Raw genomic sequence first — 14,754 nt, 5'->3', positions numbered from 1 at the left:
AAACTTTTCAACTTTAATTTTAACAGTTTTACCATAGCAACAACTCATTTTTCCTTTTTTCTTAATTAAATCAATGTGAGCACTTGTGTGTGCCTAAACCCAGGACTTGTAGCCATGAGCCTGAAGGTCCACAACTTCCCTTGCCTTCAGAGTGAAATGTAAAGAGTAAAACTTGTCTGTTTGACAAAAGGGTGATGGGGAGAGAGAAACTGTGTGTGTGACTCTTACAATTTGCAAAATATTATCATTTATACTCCTATTAGATAGTGTGTCAGTGTTGACAGCCATATAGTAGAAAAACCACACAATTTTTCCTGCTGAAAAGCCAAATACCATCTAGTTTTAATGACATTGATTTTATTAAACCTTCTTTAATTCAAAAGGCCTTTGTGCCTCTCACTCTAGGTTAGAAAGTGGTATTCTTGAGTAGCCCCTTACTCCATGAGACCTTCCACTGAAGTCAATGTGACAATTCACAAAGTAAGGTGCTACTGAATGTGAGTAAGGGTATTCAGCCTTCTTGATTCTAAAAAACCCTGATTTTATAAAGGTTTTGGGTGTCCCCAAAGGCTTTCATAAACCTAAGGTTCTCTGTCCTGGAAAGCTAACAAAGTTAAAACATATTACAGGAAAGTGTAACAAACTAGGCAACGTTTCTTGCTCTTCCCCCTCCCACCTTCTTCCCTTTCAGAGAGGACTTGTGGTATTTGTTTTGGTACATGCAGTTTCTTTTTGCAAATCAAACTGATTGTTCATTGAGCTTTGTGTACAATCACTCTGATTTGAAAGAAACTGCATTTTCCAAAATAAAACAGGAGGAGAGCAGAGAAAGAAGACAAGCAGCTGCCTGGAGTTCCATGGTAATAGCTAGTAATAGCAAGTTTTCTCTCCCTTCTCTATATTAGCTGACATTACCTGACTCTTGGCTTTTTTCCTAGATTTTGATTTTTTTTTTCATTTTTAGAGCAGGAGCAACTGTGGGGGTTGTTGTCTACCCTTAAGGTGTTATCTTTGTCTAGTAAACTTTTTAAGATTTTGTTTTGCTATACAAAATCTCTTCTATTAAATGTTGCAGAGATCAGCTCTTAGGAACTGCTCCAAGAACATAAGAATGTCCATAATGGGTCAGACCAACAGTCCATCTAGCCCAGTATCCTCTCTTCCGACAGTGGCCGGTGCCAGATGCTTGAGAGGGAATGAACAGAACAAGGCAATCATTCAGTGATCCATCCCCTGTTGTCCACCTTCTGGCAGCCAGAGGCTTAGGGACACTCAGCATGAGGTTGTGTCCTTGACCATCTTGTCTAATAGTCATTGATGGACCTATCCTCCATGACCTTATCTAATTCTTTTTTGACCCAGTTATACTTTTGGCCTTCACAAAATCCCCTGGCAATGAATTCCAAAAGGTAACTGAGTTATGTGAAGAAATACTTCCTTTGTTTGTTTAATGGGCATCAGGTTTAAGTTTATTGGGTGATCCCTGGCTCTTGTGTTATATGAAGGGGGAAATAACACTTCCTTATTCACTTTCTCCACACCACTCGTAATTTTATAAACCTCTATCTTATCCCCCATTACTCGTCTCTTTTCTAAGCTGAATAGTCCTAGTCTTTTTAGTTTCTCCTAATGTGGAAGCGCTTTTATCAATGATGCCAACGGACTACAAAAATGCACAAACCAAGTAAAAAGTAATGGAGAAGATAGGTTTGAGATACAATGCAAAGAAATGTAAAGTCATGTTAACGGGGACAGAAATCAAAATTGAAGAAGAGAAACTGGAGAAGGTGAACAATTTTACCTATCTTGGAAATACCATCAGCCAAAATGGTACTAGTTCCGAGGAAATAAGAAAAAGAATCGGGAAAGCAAATGCTGCATTTGGAAGACTCAAACATCTGGCAATTCAAAAACATCTCCCTCAAGACAAAACTGAATATGTACAAACCAATTGTCATTGCCATCACAACATATAGCAGTAAGACATGGCAATTTACCAAGAAAGATGCAAAAAAGCTGGATGCATTTCATCACAAATGTCTGAGAAGAATATTGGGAGTAACATATTGAGATAGGAAGACAAAGCACTGGACAAAGCACTCTCATAAATTTGCAAAAGAAGACATCAGTGACTGGGACGTGTACTGAGAATGGAAAAAGAACGCTTACCAAATACCGCCCTGGAATGGAAGCCAGAAAAAGCAAGAAGAAAGAGCAAATAACATGGAAACGAACAGTTCTGAATGAAATCAAGCACCTCAACATGAAACGGGAAGATTTGGAGAGAAGGGCAGTTGACAGGCAAGGATGGCAAATGTGGATAACCCAATGTGCAGCAAAGCATAGGGTGGACGAAGGTTTAAGGTAAGGTCATGTGGAAGCTGTTCCATACCTCTAATCAGTTTGTTGCCACAGTTCGTAGTTCTGCAATTTCATATTTGAATTCCCTCAAGATGCTTTGATTAATAATACCATCTGGATCTGGTGACTTATTACTCTTTAATTTAGGTATTTGTTCCAAAATCTCCTATTGACAGCTCAATCTGGGAGATTTTCTCAGATTTGTCACCGAACAAAAATGGCTCAGGTGTGGGAATCTCCCTGACATCCTCTGAAATGAAGACTGACATGAAGAATTCATGTACTTTCACTGCAATGCCCTTGTCTTCCTTGAGTGCTCCTTTAGTGCCTCGATCATCCAGTGGCCCCACTGATTGTTTGGCAGGCTTCTTCTTTCTGATATACGTAAAATAAATTACAGTTAGGTTTTGTGTCTTTTGCCAGGTGCTCTTCAAATTCTTCTTTGGCCTGCCTAATTATACTTGATTTGACAGTTTATGTTCCTTTCTATCTTCCTCAACAGGGTTTGACTTCCAGTTTTTAAAGGATGCCTTTGTGCCTCTAACTACCTCTTTTACTGTGTTGGTTAGCAATGGTGGCTTTTTTTTCAGTATACATTTAATTTGAGCCTCTCCACTTGTCCGTTCCAGAACAACCTGCTCCAAGAAACAGTCATTAATGATGTCTAGAAATTTTATCTCTGCATCCTGTCCTGAGGGGATATGTTCCCGGTCAATATGGGGATAGTTGAAATCCGTCATTATTACTGGGTTTTCTTTTTCTGTAGCCTCTCTAAAGTCCCTAAGCATTTCACAATCACCATCCCCAGGTGGTCGTTAGTATATTCTTACTACTATATTATCATTCAAGCATAGAATTTCTATCCATAGAGATTCTATGGTACGGTCTGATTCTTTAAGATTTTTTTTATTAGTTTGACTCTATGCTTTCTTGAATATATAGTGCCACTACCCTACCAGCATGATCTACTTTGTCATTCCTATATATTTTATACCTTAGTATTACAGTGTCCCATTAATTATCATTGTTCCACCAAGTTTCTATGATGCCTGTTATATCAATATCCTCATTTTTAATGCCAGGCACTCAAGTTCACCCATCTTAGTATTTAGATTTCTAGCATTTGTATACTAGTAATTATAAAAATTGTCAATATTTAGTTGTCTGCCTTGATGTGATGTAATTGAATGGGTCTCTTCCATTTGATTGTCTCTCTTCAACTCCTACCTGTACTTTATCAACTTCTATCCTCTCCTACTTACAAAGATGTAAAGAATTCCTGTTATTAGAGCCTCCCAAAGGGATGTCTCTGTCCAAACTGCATGCTCCTTTGCACTTTTTCCCCCAGACCTTAGTCTAAAAACTCCTCTACAACCCATTTAATTTTACAGGCCAGCAATCTGGTTCTGTTTTGGTTTAATTGGAGCCCATCCTTTCTGTATAGTGACAGGTTTCAGAGTAGCAGCCGTGTTAGTCTGTATTCGCAAAAAGAAAAGGAATACTTGTGGCACCTTAGAGACTAACCAATTTATTTGAGCATAAGCTTTCGTGAGCTACAGCTCACTTCATCGGATGCATTCAGTGGAAAATACAGTGGGGACATTTATATACATAGAGAACATGAAACAATGGGTGTTACCATACACACTGTAACAAGTGTGATCACTTAAGGAGCTATTACCAGCAGGCAAGCGGAAGGGGGTGGGGGGGGGAACCTTTTGTAGTGATAATCAAAGTGGGCCATTTCCAGCAGTTGACAAGAACGTCTGAGGAACAGTGGGAGGAGGAATAAACAAGGGGAAATAGTTTTACGTTGTGTAATGACCCATCCACTCCCAGTCTCTATTCAAGCTTAAGTTAATTGTATCCAGTTGCAAATTAATTCGAATTCAGCAGTCTCTCACTGGAGTCTGTTTTTGAAGTTTTTTGTTGAAGAATTGCAACTTTTAGGTCTGTAATTGAGTGACCAAAGAGATGGATGTGTTCTCCAACTGGTTTTTGAATGTTATAATTCCTGATGTCTGATTTGTGTCCATGTATTCTTTTACATAGAGACTGTCCAGTTTGACCAATGTACATGACAGAGGGGCATTGCTGGCACATGATGGCATCTATCACATTGGTAGATGTGCAGGTGAATGAGCCTCTGATAGTGTGGCTGATGTGATTAGGCCCTATGATGGTGTCCCCTGCATAGATATGTGAACACAGTTGGCAACGGGCTTGGTTGCAAGGATAGGTTCCCAGGTTAGTGGTTCTGTTGTGTGGTGTGTGGTTGCTGGTGAGTATTTGCTTCAGGTTGGGGGGCTGTCTGTAAGCAAGGACTGGTCTGTCTCCCAAGTTCTGTGAGAGTGATGGGTCATCCTTCAGGATAGGTTGTAGATCCTTGATGATGCGCTGGAGAGGTTTTAGTTGGAAGCTGAAGGTGATGGCTAGTGGCGTTCTGTTATTTTCTTTGTTGGGCCTGTCCTGTAGTAGGTGACTTCTCGGTACTCTTCTGGCTCTGTCAATCTGTTTCTTCACTTCAGCAGGTGGGTATTGTAGTTGTAAGAATGCTTGATAGATATAGATAGAGATCTTGTAGGTGTTTGTCTCTGTCTGAGGGGTTGGAGCAAATGCGGTTGTATCATAGAGCTTGGCTGTAGACAATGGGTCCTGTGGTGTGGTCTGGATGAAAGCTGTAGGCATGTAGGTAGGAATAGCGGTCAGTAGGTTTCCGGTATAGGGTGGTGTTTATGTGACCATCGCTTATTAGTATCTATGCAGGGGACACCATCATAGGGCCTAATCACATCAGCCACACTATCAGAGGCTCATTCACCTGCACATCTACCAATGTGATAGATGCCATCATGTGCCAGCAATGCCCCTCTGTCATGTACATTGGTCAAACTGGACAGTCTCTATGTAAAAGAATACATGGACACAAATCAGACGTCGGGAATTATAACATTCAAAAACCAGTTGGAGAACACATCCATCTCTTTGGTCACTCAATTACAGACCTAAAAGTTGCAATTCTTCAACAAAAAACTTCAAAAACAGACTCCAGTGAGAGACTGCTGAATTCGAATTAATTTGCAACTGGATACAATTAACTTAAGCTTGAATAGAGACTGGGACAGGATGGGTCATTACACAACGTAAAACTATTTCCCCTTGTTTATTCCCCCACACCTCCCACTGTTCCTCAGACATTCTTATCAACTGCAGGAAATGGCCCACCTTGATTATCACTACAAAAGGTTTTTTGCCCCCCGCTCTCCTGCTGGTAATAGCTCACCTTAAGTGATCACACTCGTTACAGTGTGTATGGTAACACCCATTGTTTCATGTTCTCTATGTATATAAATGTCCCCACTGTATTTTCCACTGAATGCATCTGATGAAGTGAGCTGTAGCTCACGAAAGCTTATGCTTAAATTTGTTAGTCTCTAAGGTGCCACAAGTACTCCATTTCTTTCTGTATAGTGTTCTCCTTTCTCAAAAGGCTCCCCAGTTCCTAATAAACCTAAAACAGTCTTCCCTCCACCTTAGTCTCATCCACGCATTGAGGACCTGCAGTTCTCCCTGTCTGACTGGCCCTGTGCATCGAACAGAAAGTATTTCACAGAATGCTACCCTGAAGGTCCTGGACTTTAATCTCTTACCTAGCAGCCTAAATTTGATCTCCAGGACCTCTCCTTTCCTTCCTTATGTCATTGGTACCTACATGTACCATGAACTCTGGTTCCTCCACAGCACTACACATAAGTCAGTCTCGATGTCTCGAGAGACCTGCAACCTTCATGCTTGGCAAGCAATTCATCATATCATTCTCCCATTCATCACAAACCCAGCTAGCTATATTTCTAATGAACAAATTCCCCATTACTATTACCTGTCTCTTCTTAACAACTGGGGTCCCCTCGCCCGGAAGGGGATCCTCACTGTGAAAGGATATTGTAAGGTTAGCAAAGTTTTGTCTGGTGCAGGCAGGCAACATTAGAATAGTTTGTGGTTTCAGCAAGGACACCTTCAAGGAAGTGTCACTTTTTGTATTCTGTAAACTATCCTTTTAGATCTGTGTGTAGTTGGCACCTATGCCTCCTGAGAATGGTGTACCATCTTTATGGTAGGCACAATGCCATCTGAACAGATGGGCATGAGTGTTGGCATGCTGAGAATCAGTATGTGCATCACGTTTGAGTACAATAGGCCAGCCTCGCATCCAAGAATGTGGAAATGAAAGTGTCTGTGCAAAGCTTCTGTGCCAATGGTTAAAGGATTATACCATCATTCATCAAGCTCAAAGACAAATTCACTTTTACAAATAAACAATGTTTTCCAAAACTTATCTCTGGAGAATTATAATTAGTGTTTTGCTGGGAGAAGGAGGAATGGGAAGAATAACATTTATAGCTCAGCTTGGGAGACACCCACATATATCAGCATAGATACTTTTTGGGCCCATCCAATTTCCCTGCTGAATGGCTCATCTAGGTACAAAAGCCAGATCTATGGAAGCCAGCATATAATTTCTGCTGAATAGAGCCCTACAGTATTTGGCGTGGAATTTTGCTCTGGAGCCTTCTCACGGGCTTCCCCATCTTGGAACCAACAGAGGCTAATTTTGATTCAGTAGCAAAAAAAAAAAAAAAAAAAAATCCACCTCACCAACTCTACAGAACTTAATTTTTCAAGCATCAAATTAAGTTTTTTATTAGCAATTGTATATGGACGGTGAACCATGCCAAAAGTCATTCTCTGAACTTTGTATGCTCTTTTACCAAGGATCTCATTAAGGAGATCTGGGGCATTTAGGTACTGTGAGTATTGTCTCACCATTACCTTTTCCTAAATAAAATGTGAAGATTTGAAACTACTTGACAATGGATTTGATTGTCAATGCCCTCCAATAGTTTCCTGAGCAAGGGATATATGCCAGTTTCCTTCAAAGGAGACAGCATCCTGTAAGAAGATGTTGACAATAACCAACAATAATAGACCCCTGGGACCTTCCCCAGCCTAGAGGGATATCAAACTAAATCACAAATGGTCTGAAGTTCACCCAAGAACTCCATTGCCTCAGTGCACAGGCTAAAACTCAAGAACTGAATACATTGGTTTACATTGCAATGCATCACTCTATTACAGGGGTCAGCAACCTTTCAGAAGTGGTGTGCTGAGTCTTCATTTATTCACTCTAATTTAAGGTTTTGCGTACCAGTAATACATTTTAACGTTTTTAGAAGGTGTCTTTCTATAAGTCTATAATATATAACTAAACTGTTGTAAAGTAAATAAGGCTTTTAAAATGTTTAAGAAGCTTCATTTAAAACTAAATTAAAATGCTGATCTTGTCAGTTTAGTGTGATCCTTGCCATTGCTTTTCCTTGCTTAGTTTTCCAATGTCTGGCATGTATTTGGATACTTTAAGTTGCACACAGGCTTCTGAGTGATCAGTTGTGAACCGGCTCTGAGAGGGAGAGAGGACAGATTTCATGTTTGAAAATACCTGTTCACGCAGGTATGTGGAACCAAATGCTGAAAACATTGCAATCACAATTTTCTTCAAACAGTTACATTTCACTGGCTGGGACATCCAGCAGGTCAGAATAGAGGCCCCATGATCTCACTCAGTAGCTTCAAGTGCACTCCGCAGATCTCCAAACTTTGCCCACAGTTCTGAGCTTTTTAACTGAATGAGCTGCATTTCGAAATCTTCAACACCCATCCACTGAAATACAGACAAATCCAAGTCGCTTTCATTGAACTTTTCAGGTTTAATTAGAAAAGAAAGCATTGGGCCAAATCGCTGGAAATCTGTCAGAAAATTCTGATTCTATTCTTGCATGTACATTCTAATCTCAATGTTAAATGCAGTGCGCTGTTCCATGTGGCGTGATAGTGATGTAAGCAGCAAATCAGGACTTAAAAGTATGCCAGTACAGTGGTGCTAGAACAATTTTTAAGGTGGGGGTGCTGAGCTGTGCCCCTTCTTGCCCCTGTCTGCACCCCTCACTGCCCCAGGCTGGGGCCAGTGGGCCACAGCTGGGGGCAACTGCAGAGCCCCGGGCCGGCGGCCAGGACCCCAGCCCAGCAGCAGCCTGAGCGGGGCCGGCGGACGGAACCGTGGCTGGCAGGGGGCCAGTGGCCAGTACCCCAGGCCAGCAGCGGAGCCCCCAGGACCGGTGACCAGGACCCAAGCAGTGTGAGTGCCACTGAAAATCAGCTTGTGTGCCGCCTTTGGCACGCTTGCCATAGGTTGCCTGCCCCTGCTCTATTCTCACAAAAGCAGATACTTTGGCTCAGATCTGAACAGTTAATCCTGCTGTTATCAACTTGAAGTAGATCTCCTAACGGGGATTTTGTGTATGCTGTAGTGAAGACAAAGAAGCTCCTCTTTGCTCCCTGTGTAGTCAGAAACATTAGTTGTTGTGTGTTGTAGTTTTTTTTAACCATCTTTATGACACAATCATTATTCAGCCAAAGACTTCTGGTACTGGCACTCTAGTTTTCGTGAAGCTGAGTGAGACTCTGACGCTATACCAGGGTGTTTAGGGTACTGGCCTGGGAGGTAGAAAACCAAGGATCAAATTCCTACTTTGCTGGATATGGTGTTATCTGAGATGAGAAACCCTCAGTTCTGAATCTGAACAAGGATTTGAGCCTGGATCTCCCACATATAAAGCCAGTGTCTTTCCCAACCCATGAGAGAGAGAGAGAGAGAGAGAGACACACACACACACACGCCCCCTGGCCCAATTCCATTTTTTCAAAACCATTCAAAGGGTTTTGTTTTCATTCCAATGTGGAACAAAATTAAGATCTAAAGCTTGAATGTTTCCATGAAACAGAATTGTCATCCCCCAGGCAGCTCCCATTGCTTTATCCTCATTTAACTTGTCCTAGATGATCTAAGAGAAAGAAGTCATGGCAGAGGACACCTAGAGGCCATCCTGTTGATAACAGAAAAATACTATTTTATATTGAAGTTTAAACCTGAAACTGCTAGACAAGCAAGGATTAACTAGATATCTAAGACCTATTCAACAATATATTTGTACAGGGAAGTTTTACAGATTTATTTAGTGGCAAATGTAATGTAAGAGGAAAATTCACACTTCCATTGCCATGTCTATGGTAGGATGGTTTAGTTAAACAAGAGTAAGTTAAAGTAGATAATTGTTGGCTTGAAATTCCAAGCCCATAGTGCATGTGTCCCAAAGTCCAATCTTAGGTAAAGTGAAACTTCACTAATCCACAGTTCACACTAATGATGGCTAGACTTCTTAGAGACAAGGTGGGTGAGGTTATGTCTTTTATTGGACCAACTTCTACTGGCATAAGAGACAAGATTTCGAACCACTCAGAGCTTTTCTTCAGGTCTAGGAAAGAAACTCCCAGTGTCACAACAAAATGCAAGGTGGAACAGATTGTTTAGCATAAATAGTTAGCACATATTGTAAAGGACCAGTTAAAGTAGAGTGGCCCATTAACACCTCTGTCATAGGACAAAAAGAGGGGGGTAGTGAATTACAGATTGTTATAAAAAAAACATAAATCCAATGTCTGTTCAGTCCATGAATTTTAGTGTCCAACAGAGTAATGAATTTAAGCTCTTGTGAATTTAAGCTCATAAGTGTTGTGCAGGTTTCCTGGCCCTTAGAGTTTTGGAGAGAGAGCTAACTATGTGATCTTTTTGTCTTCATTCTTTAAACTTGAACATCTTTCCTTCTGGAAGGGAAAATATTGGTGGCTGCCACTGACTTGCTGTGAAATTTTGGACAAGTCACTTACTTTAGTGAGTGCAATTCACAAAATGCCTAAGTGAGTTTGATGCCTAACTTTTTTTTTTAGATACTTTTGAAAATCCCACCCAATATCCCTTAGTTTAGCCATTATTATTTCCATAGTATGGATGGGTATCTACTAGAAACATTGTGCGTTTTTTAATTCATTATGGGCAAGACTTTGACTACTTCTACCATGCCTACATAGGGGATCAAGGGAGAGTAAGGGCTTGTCTACACTGGCAATTAACAGCGCTGCAACTTTCTTGTTCGGGGGGTGAAAAAATGAGCTACGTCCCTCTTGAGGTGTGTGGTTTTTTGTTTTTTTAGAGCTCTCCCAGAGCTGCACCACAACCACACAAGGCATGTTAAAGCGTTGCCAGTGTAGACTAGCCGTGGGAAACACACTGTCCTGTATGGCCTCCCTGTATCCCAGGTTTAGTGTATTGGGGAGAAAAAGAAAACTCCAAATGGCTCCTACTACCCCCTGCAAGCTAGTGGGCAGAGAATAGCTGGGGAATGGGGAGGAGCCCATTACTGACTCCACCCCTCCAATGTACAGGCCAGAGCTGTAAGGGGAAGTAATTTGCACCTGGTAAGAGACAGTAACAAATTGCTTCCTCCTGGAGTGATTTGGGAAAAGGGAAGGAATTTTTGTGTGTAGTTCCATTCTGGGATTGATCGTTGGGCAGCATGGCTAAGCACTATCCGTTTTATATAGTTGTGCCTACAACATAGGCTAGCCTAGAATATTTGGAAAGCACTTTGAAGATTCTTGGAAGTACAAGCCCCAGAGCTAGAAGGTTTAAAGCAGTGTTTCCCGAACTTGGGACACTGCTTGTTCAAGGAAAGCCCCTGGCGGGCTGGGCCGGTTTGTTTACCTGCTGCATCCGCAGATTCGGCCGATCGCGGCTCCCACTGGCCACGGTTCGCTGTGCCTGGCCAATGGGGGCTGCGGGAAGTGGCGGCCAGTATGTGGACGCGGCAGGTAAACAAACCAGCCCAGCCCGCCAGGGGCTTTCCCTGAACAAGCAGCATCCCAAGTTTGGGAACCACTGGTTTAGCGGAATGGATTCTCTGCTTCCTCTGTAAGGTAAAACCCAAGGACTCCTGCTTGCAAGTGGGAAAGAACCACCTGCAAAAGTGACCAAGGAGGTTATGGGCTGGTCTACACTACAGCGTTAGGTTGACGTAAGGCAGCTTCAATGACCTTATTATGTCAGTGTTGTATACACACTACAGTCTTGCTTCTGCTGATGTAAGTGCCCTATTATTCCAAATATCACAGGTGCCAACTTTTGTCGGTGCTGGTGGGTGCTCGTGCCCCACCCCCCAGCCCTACATCCAACTCCACCCCTCCCCGCCCCACCTCCTCACCAAGCATGCCGTGTTCCGCCTCCTCCTCCCCACTCCCTCCCAGGCACGCTCAGGGGAGGAGGCGGAGTGGAGCAGAGGCAGAGGTGAGCTGGGTCAGGGAGGCGGGGTAGGGAGCTGCCAGTGGGTGCAGCCCCAGAGAACCCACGGAGTCGGTGCCTATGCCAGATATAATAACTCCACCTCCACGAGAGGCATAGGGCTTATGTTGGTGTAGTTAGGGTGATGCAGTATCCCTGTAGACACCCTATTACTTACTTCTACTGGCTGTCATTCTTGTCAATGTCACAGCTCTGAAATTGACAAGAAAGCTGGCTCCAGGCTCCCCAGTCAGACTGCTGCCTGGTATCCGCTCCAAGCTGGGCTACCACCCAGGCTCCCGGCTCAGGCTAATGCCCAGGCTTGTGGGAAGCCCTGCTGCCCCGTGGGGTCCTAACTCTTCACTTCCAGCCCGGCTCCCCCTACACACATACTCTCTGTTACCTGCTGCCCACCGGCAATGGGCCAGCCACACCAGGCTTCTCAGCTCCCCACTCCCCACCAGGAATGGGGCAGCCTCACCTGGCATCTTGGCTCCTCAACGGGAACAGGGCAGAAAACCAGACACCGGGCATGGATCTCCCTGCTGGGACCCTGGTTGTTGCCCTGGGTTCTTGGCTCCTCCTTCCCCTGCAGTATCATGGCAGCTGATGGACTCCGAGCACAGTTCTCCCTGCCAGGAGCCCAGCTGCCCCCCATGAGCTCTTGGCTCCCCACTGGGAGCACGGCTGCACACGACAGGGAGCTCCGCACCTGGAGTCCAGTCGGCTGCTGTGCTCCCGGCGTGGAGCAAGGAGCCAAGAGCTTGGGAGGCAGCTGGGCTCCCGTCAGGGTGTGGGGAGCCTGGCTACCATCAGGGAGGTGCATGCAGAGCTGAGAGCCCTGGCTTTCAGCCCTCCACACTGCCCTTCTTAGGTCTTTGGCAGTGCTCCTGATGAGGACTTGCACCATGGACAGAAGGACAGTGTGGACCTAAGTTCCCTCTAAGCTGCAGCATCTTTTTAAGGAGAGGGCTTTTGTTATTACTGCAAGTATCAGCTTTGGGTATAGAACACCTCATCCCTGCTTATTTAGCTAGCAGATAATTAAGACCCTTCATTATCAGTATGCACCATTTTTTCCTAAAAAAATTCCCGGGTTTTTAAAAAGGTCAGTATTTTAATTTTACTGATTTTTGTTCACCTGAATTTTGGCTTTTTTTGCAGGGTGAGCTCAGGTGGAGTCTCTGTCCAGCACAGAGGGCAGTATTCATGGATTTCAGCCTTCAGCATGGCCCCGTTTGCTTTCTGTGCTCAGTGGGGGAGTGAGACTGGCAGGAGTCCGGGTCCCAGAAGCTGAGATCATCCCACCATGGTAGGGAGCAGAAAACTTCCTCAACTGCCACATGGTGAGTACCACTCCCCTCTTCCACATCCGCTGTGAGTACCAGACACCCCTTCACCTCTATGTCCCAGTCCCCATGAGCACCAAACACACACACCCTCCTACCGCCCTTCGTTTTCAGTTTATACTCATTTTCTCCCATTTATAAAATTTTTGAATAAAACCCAAGAAATTCAAAAATAAAAAGTGAAAACGAAGGTAAATAAGGTTACCAAGTTATGTAGTTATTTGACCGTAGCAGGTCTTTCAGTGGTAGTCACGTTATTCTTTTTACGCTATAGTTACTCTGTATTCTATTTTTCATGAGTGCTAAACATTCCTTTCAGACCATGCGGTCTTCTAAAAGGTCTAAAAAAAATTTTAGTTACAGAACCAGTTGAATGCTTACATATGTGAAAAAATGATTAGCTCCATATGATTAGCATCAAGCTAAACTATCCATATGTTAATTAATAGATGTGTGTTAATTGCTAATTTTCATTTCTTGCCACAAAGGTGTAAATTGTGGTATCATCTGACCTTCAGTGTGCACATGGTCCTGGTAATGCTTTTTTTTTTTTTTTCATACTAAGTTGTACAACTGCTAAAATTAATTGCCCCCCAGGGCTATCTTAGTATGCATGAATAGTCACCCAAATGACTGACAGTGTTTGCGAGAGAATGAAAGAATAGGGATTTAGATGTGTTCCTGATTGCTGCCAGTAACATAACTGACATGGTACCCAATTACAGGATTTCTAATTAAGGCTATCAAAGAGTCACCATATTTTGCCTATCAAGCTTTTTACTTCTACTTCTAGATGTTCCCCCAGCGATCAGAAAACTGTGCTCTCTAAGTGGAGTTTATCAGTATCGTTAGGTTGGTGTCAGAAGATAATTCCCAGTAGGGTTCCAGAAAATAATCACCAATGATTCACCCTTTTCTGTTTTTAGAGCTGAAATTTCAAGACTCTGGCTGAATTGGCAAAGGAAATGCTAACACTACGAAAGCTGCAAAATAAAATGCAGTTCTAGTCCATGGAAGTGGCATTGTGGGGTTCTCTGTTCATTGTGAATTGATAATTTCTGTATCATGTGTGCCACATCCAGAAGTAATTTTATTTTCTGACTACCAGCCTTGCAAAATGTAACCTGACCTCAGAGGACCCATTCAGGGATACCAGGGGCCTATGTTGTCTCTGGCACAGGTCAGGGCAGTTATGAAGGCTGCCCTAATTTGTTCCCTTACCACTCCTCCTGTGCCCAAGGCCCTTAATAGGAAGGCATTTCTGGGGGTCAGCCCTACAGCCTCTTATTAGCCCATGTGCACAGAGGGGCCATAGTTAACAGGGTGAATTTCCCTCAGAAGATCATGCCTTCTCAGACATTATCAGTCTCTGCCTCAGACTCTCCTCACTGGCAGTTCGCTGTTCCTTCAAGTCAACGGCACTGTTATGGGTACCCCCATGGCCCCACAGTATGCCAACATCTTTATGGCTGACTTAGAACAATGCTTCCTTAGCTCTCCTCCTCTAACGCCCCTACTCTACTTGCGCTACATTGATGACATCTTCATCATCTGGACCCATGAAAAAGAAGCCCTTGAGGAATTCCACCATGATTTCAACAATTTCCATCCCACCATCAACCTCAGCCTAGACCAATCCACACAAGCGGTCCATTCCCTGGACACTACTGTGCTAATAAGTGATGGTCACATAAACACCACCCTATACCAGAAACCTACTGACCGCTATATTTACCTACATGCCTCCAGCTTTCATCCAGACCACACCACAGGACCCATTGTCTACAGCCAAGCTCTATGATACAACCGCATTTG

General features: G+C 43.3%; 1 long non-coding RNA gene across 1 annotated transcript in view; it reads left to right on the top strand.

Annotated features, from left to right (window-relative positions):
• LOC142070870 (uncharacterized) overlaps positions 1-12,929 on the top strand; it is a 363,466-nt gene extending 350,537 nt beyond the window's left edge. The window contains exon 3 of the long non-coding RNA XR_012666787.1: positions 12,755-12,929. This is a non-coding gene — a long non-coding RNA (uncharacterized LOC142070870). The remainder of the gene's footprint in view (positions 1-12,754) is intronic.
• The last annotated feature ends 1,825 nt before the right edge of the window (positions 12,930-14,754 follow it).

The sequence above is a fragment of the Caretta caretta genome, chromosome 2 (genome assembly GCF_965140235.1).
Source record: "Caretta caretta isolate rCarCar2 chromosome 2, rCarCar1.hap1, whole genome shotgun sequence".
Taxonomy (NCBI): domain Eukaryota; kingdom Metazoa; phylum Chordata; order Testudines; family Cheloniidae; genus Caretta; species Caretta caretta.
This window is presented reverse-complemented; position numbering and strand designations above follow the sequence as displayed.